We start from the raw sequence: 26,231 nt of genomic DNA, 5'->3' as shown, positions 1-26,231 counted from the left end.
GAATTAAAAAGGTCTAATTAAACAATAATAATAAAAAAAAAAAGGAATTCCTCTCCTTTGTCTAGACCAGATTTAGTCCGCAATAAACAAAAAAAGTGAAATCTCTGTATTCCAGGAGGTAAGAGATATATCCCCCGCTCCTCCTCATTGTCCAGTTTCCAGCTTTAAGACAACTAGCTGAAGCTGGAGCCTGTCTCCTCTGCAGTGGGATAAAGGGAGCTCCTCGGGGGCCGGCTTCTCAGCCAAAGAAGAAAGAAATGATCACGAGAATCATTTGTGCTCTTCAAATTTCTACAAGATTTTTCAGGATCATGTAGAAAAATGTCAAACAGTGGGGGCAGCAATTTATTTTATTTATCCTTACAATTAATTTCAAGTTTTAGGGTTTCTTTAACAAAGCTCAAGATCTCGATCTCAATAATCAAAAGGACCTAATCATCAGCTGCACTGGGAACCGCTGCACAGTTTTCTATAAAGAGGCCTTTTGACTATTATAGGACTCCCACGCGGCCTCTAGAGATGGCACCGTGCTTTTCATCATTGCCGAGTGGTCAGCACTGGTCATTGTGATCAGATCCAGACGACCAAACGCTGATGGTATCGCTGTGTGAAATGCCATCACGGTCTCTCTCTCTCTATATATATATATATTTTTATCTGCATAACTTCCTACTGTCATTTTTTTTATTCATCCCAGGAATCTGCTCCCCACTCCAACAGACGCTAAACAAAAATCAGAAGTCTCCATCCAATGGGTTTGCATACAAAATATAGGTGCACTGAGCAGCTCTGTGCTTTGATAATTAAGAAATCCCAAGTGTGAGACCACCCATTCCAGCAGAGCACGTGCCCACAGAGGGAAGACGTACATTTGCTCGAATGTACTTTTTAAAGGTTACATGTTGAGAAATTAGAAATCACATACGCAATGTAGTTACACAGAATTAAAACTCAAAAAGAAGTTCTATGAAACCTTTGTAAAAAGCAGAACATCTTCTCAGCCTCCCCAACCACAACCCAGGACACACAATTGCTTATTCCAACCACAAAAAAAATAAAATAAATAAATACACATCACATAAAGTAATACAAAAATCACAAAATTTACACTGGATACAGATATTCTCCAATGGAAATAACTAAATAGGACATCGTTGTCAGAAATAAATGCCGATTGTGTTACCGACGGAGAGAAATGACTGGGCTGGCACCCGCACACAGCGGCTGGATCACCACCAAGTGTTTCCTTGCCGGAGGGCAGCTACAGAACATTAATCCTTTAGCTATACTAACTTGGCTGACTTCCAAAAAATGAACAGGGATCAGCTACACCTTCTGACTTCTTTCATACAAAGTCCACATATTAAACAAAAAAAAAACAAAAAAAAAAAAACACACATACGTTTAACCAGGAGGTTTTAGGAACCTTATTAACTGGTAATTATTCCAATTAAAAATCCAGTCAAAACATGGTACTGTTAAAGAAGGGGCGAGGTTTTCAGTGCAGGATTCACTTTCTGTAGGAGCCGGAGGTAGGGGATATTGCAGGGGTGCATGGATAGACATGACGTGCAGAAGTCACCTCCATGGTCCTTTTTAAGATGCACCACGCACTATAAATGATGACATTTAAATGAAATTCCATTACACTAATGATGAGCGACCGTGCTCGAATACCATGTTCGAGTCCCCGCTACAGCCACAACACATGCAGCGATTATCTGTTAGGAACTGTTTAATGGCAATTATCAGGGAAGAGAGAGGGATCCACCATATTGAATTTCACCAAGTTGATCTTCAATTCCAGAAGAGATTATACCTCCCTTCCAGGCACATAATACCCTCCCCTCCCTCCTACATTGTAAAAACACACATTATGCACCAATATGTGAACGTTATGGTGGTGTCAGATGAAAAGCATCTCTCGTGTGTGGCCAGCCTAAAGAACTACTCCAAAATAATGGGCTGGACATAAGGATTTACAGTAAAAAGAATTATATTGCATCATCACTCCTAGAATACGTTTGTATTTTTTGGGCATAAAAGTATTTAAATTGATCTTTACATATAATGGAAGCTCACTAGCCGTGCTATTTGTGTCAGTCCGGCTCAGTTGCATCTACACATTTTGCATCCTTCATTATAGTGCTGTGATCTCCACTATGATCTAAAGTCCAGAATATAATCGCCAGTGTTGGCAAGAAGTCAGTCTGATACTCTGAACTACATAAATACAATCTCTCTCAAATCCCTCCTGACAGCTCCCAAACCACCCCAAACTCCCATCCTCCCTTTCCCTCTGTATGTTCCCAATGCAGTTGAAGCTACATAGTTTCTGCATTATATATCACCAGTTTATGCACCATGCAATAATCAGCCATGCTAAAAAAATCCCATGAATTACTCTACTGAATGCCTATACTACTATCTGCACAAAAAATAAGAAATAGGACCTGCACAACTTTAGTATTAAATTAATGCACAAGGGCACAAATACGCTATGTGGTCAATATACTAACATATACATAATATATATATATATATATATATATATACATACATTGTGTATCTGAGTGCAGATTCTGTGTATCCTAGAAGATGTAGCTTCAGCCTACCACCACCCTACCTGCCTCCTGCTTGTTAGAGCAGACAGGGAGAAACCTTTTACAAGCAATAATGAGTAAGGAGATGAAGTGATATTACAGGCACTGAGCTTATACCATCAGAGTCAAGGGACAGCAATTCTAGATCACTGATGTATCATTAATGCCATTAAAAAGGACTCAGCAGAGCAACATTAGTCATGAGATTTCACCTCCTCAAAAAAGCCAGAAGTATCACAAGGAACGTAAGCAGAATTAGAAGAACTATATCATAGGAGGAATTAAGATGTCAGACAGTGTAGCAATGGCACATTAACTGAAACAGATATATACAACCATCCAGTCAAAAGTTAATCCCGGTCCCATTAGAATAAAAGCATATACATAGATTGAATAGCTAAGCCAGCCTCCTTCCCCAACAAGCCTGTCAGACATTCTCCTTCACACACTGCAGTTTGTAAGTGGGTTTCTCAGCCAAAAGGACAGTATTAACTAAGAACAGACTTATAGGGGATATAGCCCGCATACAAATTGCAGCTTTAGTGTCCACGTTGCTGCTTCACTTCTGCACAAAATAAAGTTCAACCAAACATATCAATTTTAGTGCTTGGTGCACCCTCGGTGTGACCAAGGAGCTCAGTATAATGTTCACCTGCAGGTTTCGCATCTCTTACCTCCCTCAGGGAGTACCTGTCAGTAGCGAAGGAAGAGCAAAACAGAACCAGTATGCACAATGGTGCACTGAGCCTCTTGGTCACACCCAGGGTGCACCCAGCCCCCCTGTTAACATTTTATTAAACTTCAGTTTAAGCAGAACAGAGGCAGCAATTAGAACTATGGGCTTGAGGCTACAGCCCCACTTGGCTATGCGCTTTGTTCATACTGCCAGTTTGCGCTGACCAACTCCCTTGAATGACTTGGCTAAACTTTCTGTATTCACCCTACCTTACAATACATTGATATAGTGACAAATTATGGGTGAAAATGACTGCTAACTGCTGGGTAAAGATAACCAGCTACATAATAACCGGCGATTAACTATAAAAGAGATCTAATTTGAATGTCGATAATTGTGACATTTCGAGACTGCCTCATTACAGCCCGACCCAGCTGGTGTCTGCTTCCTCTGAAGTTCTGCTCAATAAATATTCACATACTTGAAGGCAAAATACATCAAGTTGGAATCTGACTAATTTTATGTACATATATTACGAAAGCAGCACCCCCGATTAAGATGCAATATTTTTATATTAGGCTTCGGGGTGGGAAAAAAAAAAGGCCTCTGGAGTATGAAGAACTATATTTATAAGTGAATAAATATTAGACTTAATTCTCAAAGATCTAACATGTTACTAAAAGGGACTTAGCAGGCGCCCCCCCCCCCCCAAAAAAAAAGGAAATTAAGATCAATCTCATGTCCCTTCATCATTAGAAAATTCTACCATGTCCGAGTTTCCGCCTGCAGTAGGCGTACACGCTCGAAAATTATGCACAGCAGAGCACAGGTTCACTCATTACCTTCTATGACCCCATCGGGGCATACCCCCAAATTCCGTTTCATGTAGGGTTTGGACGTAAGCCATGAGGGTACCACCAAACTGGTGCCTGAACACAATGAGAAAGCGCGATGTTGCTTGGTCTTTGCAATGATCTGAAGTCAAGGGTGTGACTTGTGTAAAATAATGCCATTTTTATTGAAAATTTTGGGGAGTACTTTCAGGTGGAAAGTGGATGAAAGCTGTCTCAATTGAGATCATGAAGACTATCTAGCAAAACTGAATTAAAGGACTTGTCCACTATTGGGACAACCCCTTATAATTCCTAATGTTTGGCACTGTTAAAGTAAAAAAACAAACAAAAAAAAATCAAAACTTATACTCCTCTCCCGTACCAGCGTGAGCGGTCAGGCGCAGCTCTGACTTACTCTCGATTACTTGTATGTCTAAAGGTGGGGACAGTGACGTCAACTTTGATTTGGCACCGGGAAGTTGGAGGTAAAAAATCTTTGCATTTTTGGAAACACTTTTTCCCCCACCTTCTGGAACGTAGTATCAAAATCTGGTATAAGGAAAAACAGGACATCATGCAATTCATTTCCTATTTAAAAGTCCAATAGAATCTTTTGTATATACCGTATATACTCGTGTATAAGCCGAGATTTTCAGCACATTTTTTTGTGCTGAAAATGCCCCCTCGTCTTATACACGAGTCATTCAGCAGAAACCAGCGGGGGAAGGGGAGCGGCGGCAGGAGCCGGTGGCTGGGAAGTCATACTCACCCCTCCCGTGCCTCGCTGAACGTCCCCTGCATCCTCCTTGTCCCAGCGCTGACAGCTTCTTCCTGCCTTCAGAGGTCACATGGTACCGCTCATTAAGCTGATGAATATGGACGCCCATGGGAGTGGAAGCATATTCATTACCTTAATGAGCGTTACCATGTGACCGCTGAAGGCATGAAGAAGCTGTCGGCGCTGGACAACGGAGGATGCAGGGACGTTCAGCGACGGCACAGCAGGGTGAGTATGAAGGAGGAGGATGGGTGCAGCACAGGGGAGGACGGGGGCTGCATGGAGGAGGACAAGGGCAGCACAGAGGAGGACTGGGGAATGACGGGAAGCATGGAGGAGGGCGGGGGCTGCACAGAGGGCTACGGTGGCAGCATGGAGGAGGGCGGGGGCTGCACAGAGGGCATTGGAAGCACAGAGGACGGGTGCAGCACGGAGGAGAATGTTGGCAGCTCGGAGGACGGGGGCTGCGCAGAGGGCATTGGAAGATTGGAAGCACGGAGGAGCACAGGTGAGGACAGGGAGCTGAGCCATACATAGAAGGGGGAGCCGAACCACGCGTACTGGGAGGGGGGAGAGCCACGCAGAGCAGCACAGGGATGAGGGGACAATGTACACCCGGCTTAGACTCGAGTCATTAAGCTTAGCCAGTTTTCCATGGCAAAATTAGGGGCCTCAGCTTATACTCTGGTCGGCTTATACTCGAGTATATACGGTATGTATATATGATATTACCTAGAATGGTCTCTGTATGGGCATAAGAAAGTGAACTAACTGTGCAGAGGAAGCCACTGTGTGGGCTGAAGCAAAATGCACGAGTTTGCCATACCCGATCAACGACTACTTCTACCGCCTCTCGCAGGGGAGATATAAATCACTGCAGTCATATTTTGTCCTAACACTTCACAGATACAACGCCCTTAACACAATACACATTTAGCACGACATTCAGGAAACCACTATCAAATTTATGTCCACCATAGATCATCTTTCATACAATGCAGAGCAACTTAAGTATCACATTTATTCTCTGCTGTAAGAAGCCATTAATGGAGCTGCCCAGTCATGTAGACACACAAGATTAATCATAGTAAAATGAAAAAGCTACTGAAGCTTCAAATATGGAAGGCACCAACAACTCCTCACCATTCCTAAAAGCCCTGCGTGCTGCTGGTAAATCCACCAGTGGAGTCTATTCCAATGTATTACAGTAGATAAGAGAATTGGTCTTGGAGTAATGGACTCTAGAAAGATTTTTGCTTCTGAATTCGCACTCATTAGGTCAGATACTACTTTTTTTAATGGATGGATAATATAGGGAATAACTTAGTATTGGGGATGGCGGCTGACCCCCAATGATTACTGAGAACAGGCCACTGATGAGCCCCATCTCAATGGAGTGGAGATAGAGTATGTTTTTGGAACTGATTGCTACAAAAAAGTATAGCGCCGCAAAGGTGAGGAGCACAAAGAAAAAAGCATAGTGCCCACAGTGAGACATGGAGGTGTCATTGTCCTTATGTGGGGGCTGCATGAGCTCCTGGTGTCAGGGTGTAGAAGGGAGGACCAAGCTGCTAAAGCGTAGGGTCCAGAACTGCAGGGGCCGAACCTCCTGTTCCTGAGGGGAATGAGATTGCAGCCGGAGCAAGCTAGTAACCAGGGTGAAGGGGGCGTGGCCAGTCAGTGTGAGGTAAAATGGGTTGCGGGGCAACTGAAGAGGTCTTCCCCACCAGAACGGCGATGAGGGGCAGACCGCAATCGCTGTGAAGTGAGCGACAGGCCGAGGTGTGAAGAGAAAGGGCAGCGTAGTGAGGGACTCACCGAAACCGGCGGGTGCGATCGACATAGCATCGCAGTATGAACGTCCGGGTTTCGGCTGGATATCCAGAGAGGTGCACACCGAGTAAAGCATTGCAGGGAAGCCCTTCAGGTCATGCCGGCTGCTAAGGGAGACCTGCACAGAGAGGAATCTTGTGGAGAGCTCTACGCTCTTACTCCACAGTATATGGACTAGGGGCTCAGCGGGCAAAACCAGACACAGCCCGCTGCTGCCAGAAGAAGGACCGAGTGCTAGGTGAGGACGCCAGCAGACATTATATTTAACACCACCGACACTCTGCTACCTACAGGGCCTTCAGAGAGTGAAACCTTTAACAAGACACTGTTTAGTTAACCAACTTTTATTTAGTTTTATCTTTGTACTCCTTGTTTACCCTGCTATCTCCCTGTGAGGAGTTTTCCCATTGTTAAATAAATATAGTTGATCCCTGCTCTGGAGCATTTGGGTTACTGCATCACAGCACCTGCTGATTACAGGGGAGCGACATTTCATTGATGTACTGCTCTATAGTTAAAGAGAAGTTTATCTTATCACTCCGTGCCCTTGGTACAGGAGCACTTTTCTAATGACCCAAAACACAAATCTAAGGTCAATGGTGCATTTCTGAAGAACAGGGTGAAAGTGACCATCTTCCTAAAACCTTCGCCACTGGCAGTTTAACCGAATTCTATCTAAAAATCAAACTGACGTGTAGAAGTTTCAATTTTTTATTCTGTGAAATATTGTAATTCTACGTTCATTTTGATTTGACCATTATTAAGTCAACTAATGTACTGAAGACAAAAGATGAGCTCGGATCACCGTCCAGAACTTACGATATTCTGAAACAGTTGCAGATTTGTGATTAAGTAGCATAGAGTTATCCAAACTGCGGCTCGCCACCTTTTTCTAAAAGTGCAACGTCCAGCATGTCCTGATAAACACCGATTCCCAATAAACCTCCTTCTTCACTTCCATGCTGAAGAGGACGTAGATTTTCCACAGACCGAAAATAAGACCAAGTGAATGTGGCCTCAGTGTGAGAGACATTTACCAGAAGACCTTTGACATTTCAACGTTTATGTTTCAGGCATCAGATTATTGGCAGGTTTTACACATAGATCCACAATTTGTTTCTGTGACTAATGAATGTGCCCTTCTGTCTCTTAGTCTTCTGTATTTCAAGAGGCAGCTGGACTGTAATGACTTCTAGTAGAGGTGCAGCAAAGCCGCTTGTACAAAAATTGGGGTCTAGTGCACAAAGGACACCATTAATGTACAGACAGATGTATGCACAGAAGATATCTGCAAGTCAAACATCAATATCAAAATACATAAAACATATCAAATATACACATAGTAAGGGTTCACTCTCTCTGGTAGGCGTTAGGCCTTAGGTAGCGCTCACACAGACCACCACGCAGTTTTGGTTCAAACACTTGCAGTTTTTATTGTTTTTCACATGTGGCACAGCACCAAAGCAAACTCGAAAACAGAAATCCCGGCCTTGTCCAGGCGCTTTCTAAGCAGAACAGACCCTGGCTACTCATACACAACTGAGCTAGCCCCAGCTCGGTCAAAACAAACAGCTACTGTACATAGCAATCACTGATACTTGCGGTTCTCTGCATTCTGCATGTGCAGACTCTTCTCATGAAGTGATTCTTGCCTCTGCTACATCCAGCAGACTGACCGACTCCCCAATGACTCTATTCAGAGGGAGAAAGACATCCGAGGGTCTCTGAGCTACAAGCTCACTTCTTGGCTGGGCACCTTCCAGCAGCACACACAACTCTGCCTCATCCAGTAGACTGACAAGCTCAGGAGACTGCCCCGCAACAAATCTACTATCTGCTTCTTAAAGAAATCATGCAGATGCTTCTAATCAAATACTGCAGAGCTAGGATTTAACCCTGTACTTTCCCATATGCTACAAATATACATGCAAATAGTCTGTTCAGAGAAGAAGAGGACTAGAAGTCTAATGTCACCTATTCAAAGTAGCAATCACTAGAGTTCTAGTCCTCTTCCTCTATGAAAAGACAATATGCATATTTAAATTAACAGAGGAGCATTGCAAGGCTTAAAATTGTCCTCAACTTCACATGCCAAGCTTGACATGTCACTCTCCGCTAGGAGAAACGTTACCCCTTGCATCTAGGTCAGACGCCTCTTAACCAGCCAAACCAGATCTCACACTTTGTACTGATGAGCAAATATTAAGACAAGATCATTATGCAATTAATTCTTAGAGGCGCTGACTGCTACTTGGACAACCCCTTCTTAAAATGCCCAGGTACCCTGATCAAAATAAAGAAAGCTCAGTGTCACCTCTTGCACTGGCACTGCTCTAGTGATGTCACGTAACCACCCGGAAACCCAACACCGACATCACCATGCCACATGAGAGCTGACGTCCAACAGTGGCAAACAGCCGTCTGCAGTCTTTACCATTTCTTCAGAGTGGTCAAATAGTCTAACAGAAAACCGATGGGTGTCAGACGGATCATCGACCGCTGATTATTGTGGCATACGACCGCTGGGAACGGCAGGATGGGCGTATGCATTGTTTTTATTTTTACGGGGCACAATTGTTTAAGCTGGGGAGGTCCAGGTAGTGAACAGCAGCTTTAATATGTATATGTGGACATTGTCATCACTGCAATGTTGGTGAAATGCATCACATGTCCTTGTGGGTGGTTGGTTCCGTACAAGAACACCATTTTGCTTGAAATTTATGGTTGGACTGATGGGACAATGTTCTTGACTTTTTAGTATATACCATCCTTCCTTTTCTTTCTCGTGCCCTTGACATTTACATTTGTACCTTGGACCTGTCAAAATATTTTTTTTAAAATATCTGTTTTAATACACTATTAGTATCATTGGTCTCCTGTCTTGCCAGACATATACTTGTTGCAGTGATTGTGTATATGTACGTGTACACAAATTAATAGCCTAATGATTCAACACTTTCCTGTACACCTCCCACCATAGTTTCACATAAAAATATGGTCTAATAGTATGGTAATCCCTGCATGTGTTGTAGCTGTCGAATAGCCGCGAGACATGCAGCACACGAGCATGCTCAGATAACACCTTTTCCGAGCACGTTCGCTCAGCTATTAATAAAAAATAATTAACCATTAAAAGCAGACAGAGTATTGATATATTGATCTATTGATATTTGTCCTGCCCCTTGTTCTTGCAGGTGTTCTGATTTTAGGTGAATTTCTGAGCAATTAGATATCTTCTGGAAGAAGACAAAAAAAAAAAAAAAACAAGCATAAGGTAGAGTATATCTTTTCACATCAGGGTGTTCTAACTTTGCCAACAGTTACTGCAAAAATGGAATAAAATGAACATTGTTGTGATTACTTTCCTCGTTTTCCCCACTGCAATATATACCCTTCCATAATAAAACACTGGATGAACATCATAGAGGTGCGGGGGGACAAGAGACCCCATAGAGGGGCGGGGGGACAAGAGACGAAAGAGGTGCGGGGGGGGGGGGGGGACAAGAGACGCCATAGGGGAGCAGCGGGGGAGTCAAGAGATGTCAGAGGAGCGGGGGGGGGGTCAAGAGGCGTCAGAGGAGCGGGGAACAGGAGATGCCATAGAGGTGCAGGGGTCAAGAGAGGAGATAGAGGTGCGTGGGACAAGAGAGGACATAGAGGTGCGGGGGGACAAGAGACGCCATAGAGGGGTGGGGGGACAAGAGACGCCATAGAGGGGCGGGGGGACAAGAGACGAAAGACGACAGAGGTGCAGGGGGGGGGGACAAGAGACGGAAGACGACAGAGGTGCAGGGGGGGGGGACAAGAGACGGAAGACGACAGAGGTGCAGGGGGGGGGACAAGAGACGCCATAGGGGAGCAGAGGGGGAGTCAAGAGATGTCATAGAGGAGCGGGGGGGTCAACAAGGCGTCAGAGGAGCGGGGGACAGGAGATGCCATAGAGGTACAGAGTGGGACAAGGGAGGCCATAGAGGAGAAGGGGGGGGTCAAGAGACGTCAGAGGAGCGGGGGACAGGAGATGCCATAGAGGTACAGAGTGGGACAAGGGACGTCATAGAGGAGAAGGGGGGGGGTCAAGAGACGTCAGAGGAGCGGGGGAGAGGAGATGCCATAGAGGTGCAGGGGACAAGAGGGGGCATAGAGGTGCGGGGGACATGAGACACCTCTACTGTAGCTTCTTTACAATCTTACCTACTAAACAAATCTACTGAAAATTATTACAATGCATCAACACTGCCAGTTAAGAAAAGGAATATGGGAAGATATAGTTCTCGACTACACTGTCATTCTAGATATTTCATCTGCATGTTTATCCCACAGGAAAGGATTGTTTTGCAGATAATTAAATCAATGGTCCGATTACTCCAAGGGGGAAATACAGACACTAATAGAAACATCAGATTCCAAGGACAAGCTACACATGCGCTCACTAAGCAGATCAATACTATGATTACCATGAATGGGCTGTAGCCGCAGCTGCCATGTCACATCTTCTATTCTTTGTGATGAAATTAGGGACGTTTCCCGGGACTTTAATAATAATAACTTATCCTTAGTATAAAAGTTAAAAACGAGATGGTTGTGGTGATGGACATTCCACCTTATCAGCTGACTGAGGACGTCACATTGCTTCAAAATATGCAAATTGTTTCTCCAGAGAGAAAGAGGACTTGAACTCTAGCACCGCCGATTGGAAGTAACAATCTTAAAGTCAATATCGACCCTTTAACAAGACTTCGGCTAAAATTCAAACCAGAATCTTAATTTGCAAACACATGTTTCGGGTTCTTGCTTCTCATCAGTGCAAAGCATGGGAGACTGTGGACTGGGGATCTAAGGAGTACGGTAACTTTTCTCCTTATGGAGAGTGACATGCCACGGTAAGTAGGCTTATAGACGTGCAACACTGCTCTAAGTGATTAAAGGGTCGATATTGACTTTTAGGCTTGCTACTTTCATTAAGTGTCACTACAGTTCAAGGCCTCTCTGAGGAGTCTAACTGCATATTAAATTTCCCAGATGAGCACTGCATGGCCTATAAGTCTCCTTACACTGGCACGTCACTCTTCCCAAGGAGAAAGGTTACCCCTTAGACAATGCACCTAAAATAGCACAGATGTGTGCATAATGTAGAGGCAGAAAGTTCGCTCTCTTACAAGTAAGGACTCATGTAGACGCCCGTGCAAATCGGTTTAATCTCAGACTGCAATGTATGGGTTTTAGCCTAGGTTCACATTAATCGGACGCTCTCCGCTACGCACCAAGTCAGGGTGACTTTCGAAGTCCCTGAAAAACTGTACTCAGACAGTAACCCCATCCAAGCTAGTCAATGAAAGATTACAGTAACTGATAACATTTCTACATACAGCACATAACACACCATTCACAAATTGGGAATACCACAGTTACCCCCTTTCTTCACCATGACATTTGCCCGAATCAGAGGATGCTTGAAAATCTCTCAAGAAAGGCTGGTTTCACATTTGCGGTTTAGTCCTCTGCGTTTGATGCGCATACATCTGCATGCGTCCTGCATACCTATCTTTAACATGGGGTACGCAGGGACATGCGTTTGTCTGCATTCGAGTGCATTTACGCCTTTTCGCGGTATGTGGCGGGGCGCGCCGAACGCATCTTGTTGCATTTTTTGCGGCAGTAAATATCCGCAGTCATCCGCATGCGGATGACGTGCGTAAAAACCCCCCACATTGTTTGGCTATGTAAAGAATATTATTGAGCCACTCTTTAGAGATCTCAAGCGCTCAGTTCATGCTAGACAGCCCAGGAATTTACAGGAATTGGAGGCTTTTTGCCAAGAAGAGTGGGCAGCTTTACCATCTGAGAAAATAAAGAACCTCATCCACAACTACCACAAAAGACTTCACGCTGTCATTGATGTTTGATTGGGCAATGCACTGTATTAAATGGGATATGTAAACTTTTGATCAGGGTCATTTGGATGTTTTGGTTGTCATTAGGATTTAAAAAGAGAAAACACAGTAGTTTGACAATAAATGGCTTCACCCAACCACTAACCATGAGTGGAGAAAAAGTCTTGGTGTGATCATTCATATTCTCTGAAAAAAGGCAAAGAAAGAAAAAATTCTGCCGCGGTATGTAAACTTTTGAGCACAACTGTATATGACCTCTGTTACTCAGACAGCCTATGGGTCATGCTTTTAATTTTTTTGCCGTATTAGCGGCCTCTTCTTTTAGCCAGTGTTCACACAGCAGAAATCTTTAAAAATTCAAGGATTAGAAACAAAAGTAGATTTTATAAAGATGAAAGAATCTTTTAAAAGCTAGTGATTGAAGAGTTAGAACATTTAGTTTTTGTGTCACACGGAAATCTGAATAAAGGAAACATCGGACAAGTTTGTGTCTTGCCTTTGACTTTTAAGAATTTAGGAGTTAATGGTCTTTTGTGTGGCAGATGAAAGCTCACATTGAGATGCACGACACAACCTGAAGAAGAGAACAGCCTGCGCCGCTTCCTCTACCGGAACACAGGCTCGTTACACAAGGTGCTGAACCCGGATAATGCGAGCGTTAGGCACTCTCCGCACTCTCATTTATGACAGTATCACGAGACTTCCCTCTACAAAAAATAAGTTGTTGCATTACACTTTTCTTTCAGAAAATAGGCTTGTTTTCTGTTTTGTGTGGATAATTAAAGCCACAAAATGTAGACAACGGACCATTAGCGCTCATACTTATCTATTCAGTGCATAGCAGATTTTTTTTAAAAATCCCCAAACTTTAGGGTTGTTGTTGTTGTTGCTTAAATGCATTTATTTTGAACTTTAAAAGACAAAAAAAAAAAAAAAAAAAATTACCAATGGGTTCCACTATAGACAAAATTTAAAAAAAAAAAAAAGCTTTTGTAGCTTCTGCTTTGTACTATTTATTGATGAACGCAAAATAAGCCAAGAGGCTGTCTGAACTCCATCTGACGGGAAAGCTTCAGTTTTCTGTACTCCTCTCTCTGGCTTTAGGAAATATGCAAATTCTCTTCAAAGAGACAGAGGACTAGAACTCCAGTGCCACCTATTGGAAGTAGCAATCCTAAAAGTCAATGTCACCCCTTTGACGAGCCGTGTCACATGACTTAGGATAAAAGCCAAACCAGAATCTCAATTTGCAGACACTGTTTTCCAGAGGAGCATTGCGGCTTTAAGTCTCATCTTGGCATGCTTAGCATGTCAATCTCTGCAAGGAGAAATCACACTTCTTGGATATCGGTCAGACGTCTCTGACGCAGCCAAACCAGATCTCACAATTTGCATTGACGAGGGGCAGTACCCCGAAACACAGCGTCTGCAAATTGAGATTTGGGTTTGGCTTTCATCCTAAGTCATGTGACACAGCTCGTCAAAGGGTCAACATTGACTTCTAGGGTTACTACTTCCAATAGGTGGCACTAGAGTTCCAGTCCTCTTCCTCTCTGAAGAGACAATTTGCATATTTCCCAGAGGAGCATTGCGGCTTTAAGTCTCATCTTGGCATGCTTAGCATGTCAATCTCTGAAAGGAGAAATGACACTTCTTGGATATTGGTCAGACGTCTCTGACGCAGCCAAACCAGATCTCACAATTTGCATTGATGAGGGGCAGTACCCCGAAACACAGCGTCTGCAAATTGAGATTTGGGTTTGGCTTTCATCCCAAGTCATGTGACACGGCTCGTCAAAGGGTCAACATTGACTTCTAGGATTGCGACTTCCAATAGGTGGCACTAGAGTTCCAGTCCTCTACCTCTCTGAAGAGACAATTTGCATATTTCACAGAGGAGCATTGCGGCTTTAAGTTTCCTCATCTCGGCATGCTTAGCATGTCAATCTCCCCTAGGAGAAACGATACTTCTTGGATATGGCTTTGGGAAACAAAAGCCAAAACAGTGCAAACATTTTTAAATTAAACCCAATTGCAAAAATACTTTAATCTAGCCCCAGTTACAAAATTTATTATATGTATATTTTTCTACACACATACATATGCAAAAATATATAACAAAAAGGCTCAAAGCTGGACATCCCCCAAGTCACAGATGAAAAGTGATATTGCACTTTGCAGACAATAACTGTTGCACTTCCTGTTATAGGGTCAGTGTTTTATCACATACACTACAGCATTTTCAGAAGGAAAAATACTTTTTACCAAGTATACGGCCTCTGTCCATAGGTCGTTCATTTTTTCAGATTTTTTTTTTTTCAAATAAATAAGCCTCCGTGTTTATTTAAAGCCTTCGCAGGCGATTTTATTTTGCCTCTAGTGTATTTGCCATAACACAATCTTTTCAGTTTAGTTTTGTGGTTTTGTGTTTAGATGAGAGCAGATCTGTTATATTCTGGCAGACATGAAAAATATCACCCTGTAAGCGGGTAGCTAAAAACACATGGGCCTTTTGGAAATAATGAATAAGGAAAACTGGGAACAAGGCAAAATAATCAGAAGCAAAAAAAAAAATTCAATCTATTCTTCTCAAAGGTCCAAAGTCTAAACTACGGTGGTTATTGGTAAATCCAAAAGTGAGAAATGGCTCTACATTTGGGAAGCTTTTGAATTGCTGCTTGAAAGCATAACAGAATGCCTTTTACAGTGATAACCTTGTTTATTGGATCTATAGAAACAAAAATAAAATCCTGCTGTATGCAAATTGTGCGGTCCAGTCCGATGGGCAAATCCAGTTTGGGATTAGTGCTGCCCATGACGCTTCTTCGAGTACTGAGTGGATGATGTTTCTACATCATTCGCTTCCATCCAGATAGAATTCTCGCGCCTGCACAGTGGAATCATTCTCACGCCTGAGCAGTGGAATCAGTGAACTGCACAGTGGAATCATTCTCGCGCCTGCACAGTGGAATCAGTGACGTGCACAGTGGAATCAGAGACCTGCACAGTGGAATCATTCTCACGCCTGAGCAGTGGAATCAGTGACCTGCACAGTGGAATCATTCTCACGCCTGAGCAGTGGAATCAGTGACCTGCACAGTGGAATCATTCTCACGCCTGAGCAGTGGAATCAGTGACCTGCACAGTGGAATCATTCTCACGCCTGAGCAGTGGAATCAGTGACCTGCACAGTGGAATCATTCTCACGCCTGAGCAGTGGAATCAGTGACCTGCACAGTGGAATCATTCTCACGCCTGAGCAGTGGAATCAGTGACCTGCACAGTGGAATCATTCTCACGCCTGAGCAGTGGAATCAGTGACCTGCACAGTGGAATCATTCTCACGCCTGAGCAGTGGAATCAGTGACCTGCACAGTGGAATCATTCTCACGCCTGAGCAGTGGAATCAGTGACCTGCACAGTGGAATCATTCTCACGCCTGAGCAGTGGAATCAGTGACCTGCACAGTGGAATCATTCTCACGCCTGAGCAGTGGAATCAGTGACCTGCACAGTGGAATCATTCTCACGCCTGAGCAGTGGAATCAGTGACCTGCACAGTGGAATCATTCTCACGCCTGAGCAGTGGAATCAGTGACCTGCACAGTGGAATCATTCTCACGCCTGAGCAGTGGAATCAGTGACCTGCACAGTGGAATCATTCTCACGCCTGAGCAGTGGAATCAGTGACCTGCACAGTGGAAACATTCTCACGCCTGCGCAGTGGAATCAGTGACCTGCACAGTGGAATCAGTGACCTGCACAGTGGAATCATTCTCACGCCTGCACAGTGGAATCAGTGACCTGCACAGTGGAATCATTCTCACGCCTGCACAGTGGAATCAGTGACCTGCACAGTGGAATCATTCTCACGCCTGCACAGTGGAATCAGTGACCTGCACAGTGGAATCATTCTCACGCCTGAGAAGTGGAATCAGTGACCTGCACAGTGGAATCATTCTCACGCCTGAGCAGTGGAATCAGTGACCTGCACAGTGGAATCATTCTCACGCCTGAGCAGTGGAATCAGTGACCTGCACAGTGGAATCATTCTCACGCCTGAGCAGTGGAATCAGTGACCTGCACAGTGGAATCATTCTCGCGCCTGAGCAGTGGAATCAGTGACCTGCACAGTGGAATCATTCTCGCGCCTGAGCAGTGGAATCAGTGACCTGCACAGTGGAATCATTCTCATGCCTGCACAGTGGAATCAGTGACCTGCACAGTGGAATCAGTGACCTGCACAGTGGAATCATTCTCACGCCTGAGCAGTGGAATCAGTGACCTGCACAGTGGAATCATTCTCACGCCTGAGCAGTGGAATCAGTGACCTGCACAGTGGAATCATTCTCACGCCTGAGCAGTGGAATCAGTGACCTGCACAGTGGAATCATTCTCACGCCTGAGCAGTGGAATCAGTGACCTGCACAGTGGAATCATTCTCACGGCTGCACAGTGGAATCAGTGACCTGCACAGTGGAATCATTCTCACGCCTGAGCAGTGGAATCAGTGACCTGCGCAGTGGAATCATTCTCACGTCTGAGCAGTGGAATCAGTGACCTGCACAGTGGAAACATTCTCACGCCTGAGCAGTGGAATCAGTGACCTGCGCAGTGGAATCATTCTCACGTCTGAGCAGTGGAATCAGTGACCTGCACAGTGGAATCATTCTCGAGCCTGAGCAGTGGAATCGGTGACCTGCGCAGTGGAATCATTCTCACGCCTGAGCAGTGGAATCAGTGACCTGCACAGTGGAATCATTCTCACGCCTGAGCAGTGGAATCAGTGACCTGCACAGTGGAATCATTCTCGCGCCTGAGCAGTGGAATCAGTGACCTGCACAGTGGAATCATTCTCATGCCTGCACAGTGGAATCAGTGACCTGCACAGTGGAATCAGTGACCTGCACAGTGGAATCATTCTCACGCCTGAGCAGTGGAATCAGTGACCTGCACAGTGGAATCATTCTCACGCCTGAGCAGTGGAATCAGTGACCTGCACAGTGGAATCATTCTCACGGCTGCACAGTGGAATCAGTGACCTGCACAGTGGAATCATTCTCACGCCTGAGCAGTGGAATCAGTGACCTGCGCAGTGGAATCATTCTCACGTCTGAGCAGTGGAATCAGTGACCTGCACAGTGGAATCATTCTCGAGCCTGAGCAGTGGAATCAGTGACCTGCGCAGTGGAATCATTCTCACGCCTGCGCAGTGGAATCCGTGACCTGCGGCTGCCTCTGCCCTATTGAAAAGGACAGATCTAACACTATGAAATGTCCAATTAGCTTTCTGTCACGCTCCATCCTGGAACAGATCCAGACCGTAGTAATAACGCATCGTCCAAACAGCCGGCCCAACATTAATATTTGTAAAGTTGAAATTATAGCATTGAAACAAGATCTCATTAGAAGCCGGGATATTATGTAACATTTGGAGATTGAATAAGCAGAGTGTTGGCGGAGGGCAGAATCAGCAGGATACTGGCACGAGTGATGGGGCGCACGATTTAGCAGTGATTGTGTGCAATCCACTTTCTTGTAACCGATAAGTAATCCTTTAATTAGGTTGGCTTGCTTAATGACTGCTGGGGACCGTCAAAGATTTAGTGCGAAGCTTATGAAAAGGCTCTCCACGGTGAATAAGCCATTCCATATGCCACTAATTTGTGTTATAGTTAAACACTGGCACGTCTCAGATTCCAGGAGATTTCCATATAGAAATCTTAGAAAGAAATCTGTCACCAATTGCAACTTAATTGGAGGGCAGCATAATGTAGAGACAGAGACCTCGATTCCAGTGGTGTCACTTATAGGGCTCCTTGCTGTAGTTTTGATAAAAATCAGTTATCAGTAGGAAATTACCACTAGTAAACCTGTTGTCACATAGTCCTCCATATTTATATACTCCGTATAACCCCACCACTGATTGGAAGCTTTCAGTGTTAACTGTGCATAGGCTGAAAACTGAAAAATCAGTAGTGTGGTTGGTGCTATACAGAGCAGAGAAAACAGTTTTTAAACAAAAAAAAAACAAAAAAAAAAACAAACTACAGCAAACAGCCTAGTATGCGACATCACTGGAATCAGGGTCTCTGCCCCTACATTGTGCTTCTCTCAAATGGAGGTAGCACAACCTAGTAACAGATTTTCTTTTAAATCCAATAAATGTGCAGGGCAGAACCTGTGTAAGACATTATTTGGGAGTAGAGAGAAAATTGGGGCTCAGGAGTCAAAGGCAGATAGGGTCGAAAGGTGGAGTCACATTTGGGAGGAGTCGATAGAAGTGATCCAATTCCAACTCTGGCTTTAAATCAAAAACATTAGATATTATTGTTTGATCAAGTTGTTTAATAAGAAGCTCGTTATACGTTTTCCAAAGCTGGATTTTAGGATCGGTTACAAATAATTGGTAAATATAAATTATAGGCCAATAAACTATAGTGTAGGCCCCCAGTTACCAATTTATGACAGTTTATTACTAAATTATACATTTATGAGCGAGTCAGAGCCAAGTGTGAAAAAAAAAATATTAGTTGGAGTCAGACGTTTGCCTTATTGACTTTACAATTAGCGTTTTCTCATTGACTTTCACATATGGATACAGAAATAGGAGAAGCTTTGCTTTCTACCAAAATGTTCAATCATGGACATCACTTGGATTGTGCACGGACGACAGTCACCATTACGGACTCAGGCTCGAACAGGCAATCATTGACTATTTTCGCCTTTAAATTGCGGAGATGTGAAGTGTGAGCAGCCCCGGAGACTGCAAGGGGAACGGGTTCTAGCAATGAAAATCTTGCCTAGAGCAAGTATGCAACGCCTGGACATCTGAATGACGTGCTCATGGCTGGCTGGCAACTGCACATGTAGGGAGGGGTCCATGCCGTGGCTCAACTGTAGCGAATCTGCACCACAGTATTACGGTATTTGTTTGTAATCATTTAAAAAGAACCTGACAGCTGATACATGCTGACCAAACCTAGCTCAAGCCACCACTTGGCCTCCTGGCCCAATCCGCTGTCCAGCCCCCTAGCCCAAGCCGCTGCCCGGCCCCATAGTCTACTGCGTGTGCGTTTCCTCCGGGTTCTCAAATTTCCTCCCACGCTCCAAAGATACACCAATAAGGAGTATAGATTGTGAGCTCCAATGGGGGCAGGGATGTCTGTAAAGCGCTGTGGAATACGATGGTGCTATATAAGCATAATATATAATAATGAGCTACTCTGTTTACATAACTTCTGAGAAAGTGAATTGGAGTTCTGGAAAATGCTGAACTGTTCCCAAAATTAAGAAATTGTGGAACATATTGCTTATAAAAGACTACACTTTCCACAGTGCACGCCACAAGAACAAGTTCCAGTAAGTGTGCTGGGACAGCTCAGCTCTGCAGGCTAAAAGAAAAAAAAAAAAAAAAAAAAAAAAAAACTAAATGCTGCTCAGTAGAAAAAAATAATTCATAAACAGGCAGGCATCAAGTCCTCCTCATAGGGTCGGGGTTCCTCGAAAAGCTAATGCAAACCCCTTCATTGGATCATCACAAGGCGCACAGTTGTATATTAGCTCACTACCCCTACAGTTCATGACACCAATGCCCTCACTGCTTATTGTGAGCCCGAGGAGCCTCCACGCATGGAGGACAAATACACGCGTATCGACGACGGACGGGTTTTACAGTACAACCCCGGCTCAATTAAAAGAGTCGCTAACCAACAAGAGTAAAAACACCAATTACTTGCAGTAGGAAGAATAGATCATTAATAGCTGATGCACACGGAAAGGTCACGTGCCCGGACGATGTACGGCAGCACGCTCCGTCCCCCTGGGGGTCTCAATAATAGACTCCGAGGTACGACCTGCGTCACCACATGACTCCTCAGCAGGAATAATTCTGTAATATGGCATGTGAGGAAGCATAAAGAAAAAAAATGCGCCTCTTAATATACCGTAATTGGCTGTGGGAGGCGCGCACTATTGATTTGTACAGAACGGATCTGTAATATCAGGTCTTCTAGAGGCAGAGGAGTCCATGGAACATTTCTCTCATTTAGGAAGGGCTGACTCACTAATCGACGATAGTAAGACGACGGGGTGAAGAGAGCGAGGTCTGCATGGGAGCTGCATACGTAAAACGGTACACAGGTCGATTTTTTAAACTGCAGCATTTAAAGCTGAACTGTCACCAGGTCAAAAGTGGGCAGTTTTTGCTTTTAATCCAGTTGTTCCCCTGAGTATTCATTTATTTCAATGCGACATCCAGTTCAGGAGACGTTGACTTTTATATTTTGGCGCTACTTTTTATAGCCCAATACTCTAATCTATACAAAAAAAAGGATACTACAGCAACATAAATGAAATACTATGAGAGGCCACTTTGTTAAAGAAGCCCTCCATGTAATGTAGTGTACTAATATGCTCATCTCCCACTCCTGCCCTTTCTCTGGGATCCAGTGTCGTTCTGCTCCTCTTCTCAGTGACGTCACCGCTCTTCAGATTCCCTGGGTCACTTTATGTCTTAATGGGAAGTGGCTTTTTCAATTTAAGTTTTGTTCTGACACTCCACAGACTTACACCGGAAAAAGCCACTTACAGACGTGATCCGGATAATCTGCAGAGCGGTGACGTCACCGAGACGAGAATCAGAGCGGTGACGTCACCGAGACGAGAATCAGAGCGGTGACGTCACCGAGACGAGAATCAGAGCGGTGACGTCACCGAGACGAGAATCAGAGCGGTGACGTCACCGAGACGAGAATCAGAGCGGTGACGTCACCGAGACGAGAATCAGAGCGGTGACGTCACCGAGACGAGAATCAGAGCGGTGACGTCACCGAGACGAGAATCAGAGCGGTGACGTCACCGAGACGAGAATCAGAGCGGTGACGTCACAGAGACGAGAATCAGTGCGGTGACGTCACCGAGACGAGAATCAGTGCGGTGACGTCACCGAGACGAGAATCAGTGCGGTGACGTCACCGAGACGAGAATCAGAGCGGTGACGTCACCGAGACGAGAATCAGAGCGGTGACGTCACCGAGACGAGAATCAGAGCGAAAAAAAAAAAAAGACGTTGGTTGAATATTAGTTTTTGTCTACAGCTATCTAATCGGTACGGGGCAGAGAGTTTTTAATGTAACGCATAGCTGCTAGAAATGAATCACCACATTACATTGTAAATATTTTAGGACAGTTAAACTCATTCATCTGTATATTTGCCTGATAAGAATGAACATCTGCAATCCAATATCTTGCAAAAATAAATTGCATAGAGAGCAGTGAATGTAACCGATCCCCGCACAGCTCCTATGACTGACAGGGAGCGGCTACAGGGAGGATAACTTCATTTTCTCCCTTCAGCCGTGCTTCCAGTAAGATAGGCAGGTAGGAGTTTTAACAACATTTCCCTGCAGATTTATCCTACATCTAAAAGATAAATGGAGTTTCTGCACATGACCTGTTCCCTCACTTAAAAAGACTAGAACATTCTAAGCATTTTCCATCACACATACATTCCAAAGAACATTTGCGCAAATGCATAAAAAAAAAAAAAGAAAAAAAAAAAGAGAAACAAGTCGTAAGGGTTGTAAATGGACAACAGTATTTTTGCATCACTCCCAACGTTAATCATCAGCCCCTACAGCATGCCAGACTGGTTATTGGAGAGTCACCTATGCCCAGCATCACTGCCAAGGGAAAGCATCAGCCACAGCTGGGATTTCCCACTAACTAAGAAACAAGTCGCATTTGACATCAGACTCGCCATTGGCTGGACTTTAGTGGCAGGATAAGGTACAAGGAAAAGTGAGTGTCATCCCTTCCCATCTCCTCTTCCTTATCCTTGGTCCGATTAAGTCCTTTTCTCCTCTGTCCATGCCTCTTTCCTACCCATCAAATATTTGATATACAAGGTGTTTGTGTATTGTATCCCTTCTTCTTGCTGACTTTGTACTAATGAACTTTCATCTCTCTCCTATCCCTTTAATTCTCCCTTCCCACAGTTTTCCCATTTTCCTTAATCACATTTTCACTTCCCTACTTTCACTCTTAGTCATTTCCACCCTTCATTTTATGTTTATCTTTTATACCTTTTTTTTTTTTAATTTGCTTTCAAGTAAAACTTTCAATAAAAAAAAAATTATAGGAACAGAATTGACGGGGACGACAAAGCAGCCTAACAAGGAGTTTTGATGTATTTGATCATTTTTGCAAAAGCAAAATCACCTAAAGAACTTGAGTCTGCAGCAGCAAAATAGAAAAATAAAAAAAAACACTTTTAGAAAGTGGTTTCTTTGCGCTTTTGGAAGCAAATTAACGTTAAAACACAAGCCATCAGAAAGTCACTTACAATTTATATAGAATCTGTCAGCAAATATGTAGGCGGAGACCCTGATTCCAGCGATGTGTCACTGGTCTGTTTTGTGGTTTAAATAAAAACTGCTTTATCAGCAGGAGATCATCACTACAGGACTAGATGTCTCATGCTTCTCGGTCAACTGCTGTATGTAACCCCGCACACAAACCACTGATTGGCAGCTTTTGGGCAATATACAGTGTATACAGAAAGTTGCAAATACCATGGGTGGGATTATACAGGGCTCAGCATTCTCAGCACTGCCAGATCTGCAGCAGAGAAAGCAAGGAGAATCAAAATGACAGCATGCAGATCAGCAAGTGACATCACTGGAATCAGGGTCTCTACCCCTATTCTACTCTCAGATGACATAGAAAAAAAAAATCTGGTGACATTCCATTTAAATCAGGTTATTCATGTTACAATTTTTTTTTTTAAATTGCCATTTTCTTTCATATCACTATTTTTTGTTAAAGTATAGCTGTCCTTTCAGACTGAGTTTTTAGCAGGCGCTTTAATCGTCAGAAGCAGGATTACAATGACGGTAACACTCCTGTACACAGTGTCCACCATTCACAGCCGGGGAGGTCACAGCTCACCTCGTCCGCCTCCCTTCATAACGACCTTTGTACACGCTCATTAGATGCTTCAGTACAAAAGATAGGGATGACGTCTGTTCATTGTGGCTAATGTTCACGTGTTTCCTGAAGCAATAGGAAGTTAGTCTAAAAAAGTTCATGTGGCAAGTGTGAAAAATGTTTTTTTTATGTTTAAATATAGATTGTGGTAAGGAAAAAAAAATTTGTCGAAACAAAAAAAATCTAATTTAAACAATAGGTCATTTTCTGATGAAAACTTCCTTTAAAAAAAAAAAAATATAGATATATCTTTGCAACAGGTTTACTTTGCTTTATTTTTATTTGGGAAAAATTGAATCTGGTGTCAGCCAAACCCTTTTAATAGTTACAAGCACAAACACTACAGAATATACCAAACTCCACGCAGCAGAAAACATTACTTTAAAGGACTAAGGCAGAACCTGTTTAAAGGGTATTTCATCTATCAGAAATCCTTTCTTCCTTAGCTGCAGTTTGCTTAAGAAAAAAAAAATGCTGTTCTTTATTCATCCTCCTCCCCAGATCCTGCACAGAGTTTCTGCCACTGCTCCTTGGGTTTGTCTGCCGTACTGAAGTCACATTAACAGCGCTGCAGCCGTAAGCTCAGTTACTGTCTGCAGCTCCCTTATTGTGACATTAGAGCAGCAGACAAAAAACACTAGGAGGAGAGGCAGAGACTTGGTGCTGGACCCAAGACAGGCGAGTAAAGACAGTTTTGTTTTGAATTAGCAAAAATAAAAAAAAACAAAAAACAAACAGCAGGGGATGAGGGCTTTTCCAAAAACTCCTTTAGCACCAAGATACCAAACCAACATCTACTTAAGAGACACTGCCCACCGAGATGCTCGTGCATGGCATCAAGTTCAAAGTAAGGATCGGAATCTGCAAGCAATTTCCTCAGGAAATCCTGCCTCATGCCCTCTCCTCTAATCCTTAAAGAAAGTCATTAGTCCCTTCATTAGAAAGACAGGCAGTTTATTTCTCTGCAACAAGGATCACATCTAAATATAGTGTAGACAGTCAGCAGAAAAGCCGGGCTCTGGCAGACAGCGAGCGTATAAATAGAATGCAAATAGGGTTAGTAGTGGAAAACCGTATACAAGGCTGCGAGGATTTATTTATGGAGGAGAATAAGCAATAGTTCTGTGGTTGGCGAGGGGAGCGCTGCAGTATGGCGGCCACAGCTTTCTAACACACAATGACCACTGTGTGTTCGGACAGGTGGGAAAGGATTGAGAGAAGGAAAAAAAACAAAAAAAAAAAACACGTCCTTATTCAGTTTATTTTTATGCCGAAACTCCAGGGATTATTCATGTAAAACATTTCCTTAGAAGAGGAGTTAACTTGGAAAATCATCGGAATCAGAATATATATGTATAGAAAGGTTATTTTTTTCAGCAATAAAAATTGTAGCCAGGTGCAAATCTGGAAAATTCCATGATGACATTTACAATCTACTATCCCCATTTTTCATATCAGGTATTGCCGCTATTGTTCAGTCTCCTACAACTGACAGTGAAAATAAATGTTGTGTCAGGCCAAGTACACAAGATCGAAAATTACATATATAGCCATCTCTACACATACATACTATATATATATATATATATATATATATATATATATATATACACACACACACACACATATATATTTTTCATCTAGAAGGAAATGGATGATATTTCATGTCTGTCGTGTCATCCGCACCAGTAACGAATAAAATGTACAACACCGAATACAGTTTTCCTATGATAACTACATTGTATCCCTAAAAATCAGATGATATATGGTTGATTTGTATTGGATCCAATTTCTTTTGGTGTACCTATAGACTTGACTAGGCAAGTCTCTTCCATAATAGACAGAACACTAGTGCTTGCTCCAACTCTATTCATGTGGTCAATGCTTAACTGCTCCCTGTCAACACAGTAGCTCTTCCTCTTCGGGGCTGCTGTAGATGGAGAGGTACTGCCTACATAATGTTGATCAGCAGCTGACTCCCTGCAGTTAGGCAGCGGGGAGCCGGCTGTCAATCAGCATGAGCTCGGCAGTCCCTCCCCATCAACAGCACGGAACGGAAGAGAAGCCGCTGCTCTGACGAAGTGACATCAGCCTCAGCTGCACAATCACCAGTATGAACACTGATCTGTGCTGGCGGAGATCAGTAGCAACTACCTGCCTGTTAGTTCTTATGCTCATAGTTTAAAAAAAAAAAAAGTTCTGGATAACCCCTTTAATGTGGTTCAATGCAGTTCCTCAACAAATGACGACAATTTTATATACTTAACGTATAATGGTATGGTAGCATGTTGATGCTTCTGAGAAGCCGATGTCAGGTGTCCCTCGCCATAATTCAATTACATCATACACAAGTCAACAGTGGGGGAAAGGCATAAGTATAAGGGTAATGTACTGCTGCAAAGAAAATGAACAGCTCCCCGTTTTCTGTTCATATCACAAATCAGCAGTTGAAGCAGCCCCTTTAATAAAAGGTGACTGTCCGCCATGACCATGCACGGTGGCAAAACTTCATGTTTAATATATGGGAAAATAAAAGATAAAATAAGCCCCGCTGCTATCATTCAGCATGAACAGCATCTGCTGAAAAATAGTACTGGTCTACAGTGGGTCACCAAATCATAAAGAAGCT

The 26,231-nt window shown here is 43.5% G+C and overlaps 1 protein-coding gene across 5 annotated transcripts in view; it reads right to left on the bottom strand.

Annotated features, from left to right (window-relative positions):
* INPP5A (inositol polyphosphate-5-phosphatase A) overlaps window positions 1-26,231 on the bottom strand; it is a 485,401-nt gene that overhangs the window by 366,862 nt on the left and 92,308 nt on the right. The window lies entirely within an intron of this gene.

This window comes from Dendrobates tinctorius, unplaced genomic scaffold, assembly GCF_039654945.1.
Source record: "Dendrobates tinctorius isolate UK_male_01 unplaced genomic scaffold, ASM3965494v1 ptg000147l, whole genome shotgun sequence".
Taxonomy (NCBI): domain Eukaryota; kingdom Metazoa; phylum Chordata; class Amphibia; order Anura; family Dendrobatidae; genus Dendrobates; species Dendrobates tinctorius.
This window is presented reverse-complemented; position numbering and strand designations above follow the sequence as displayed.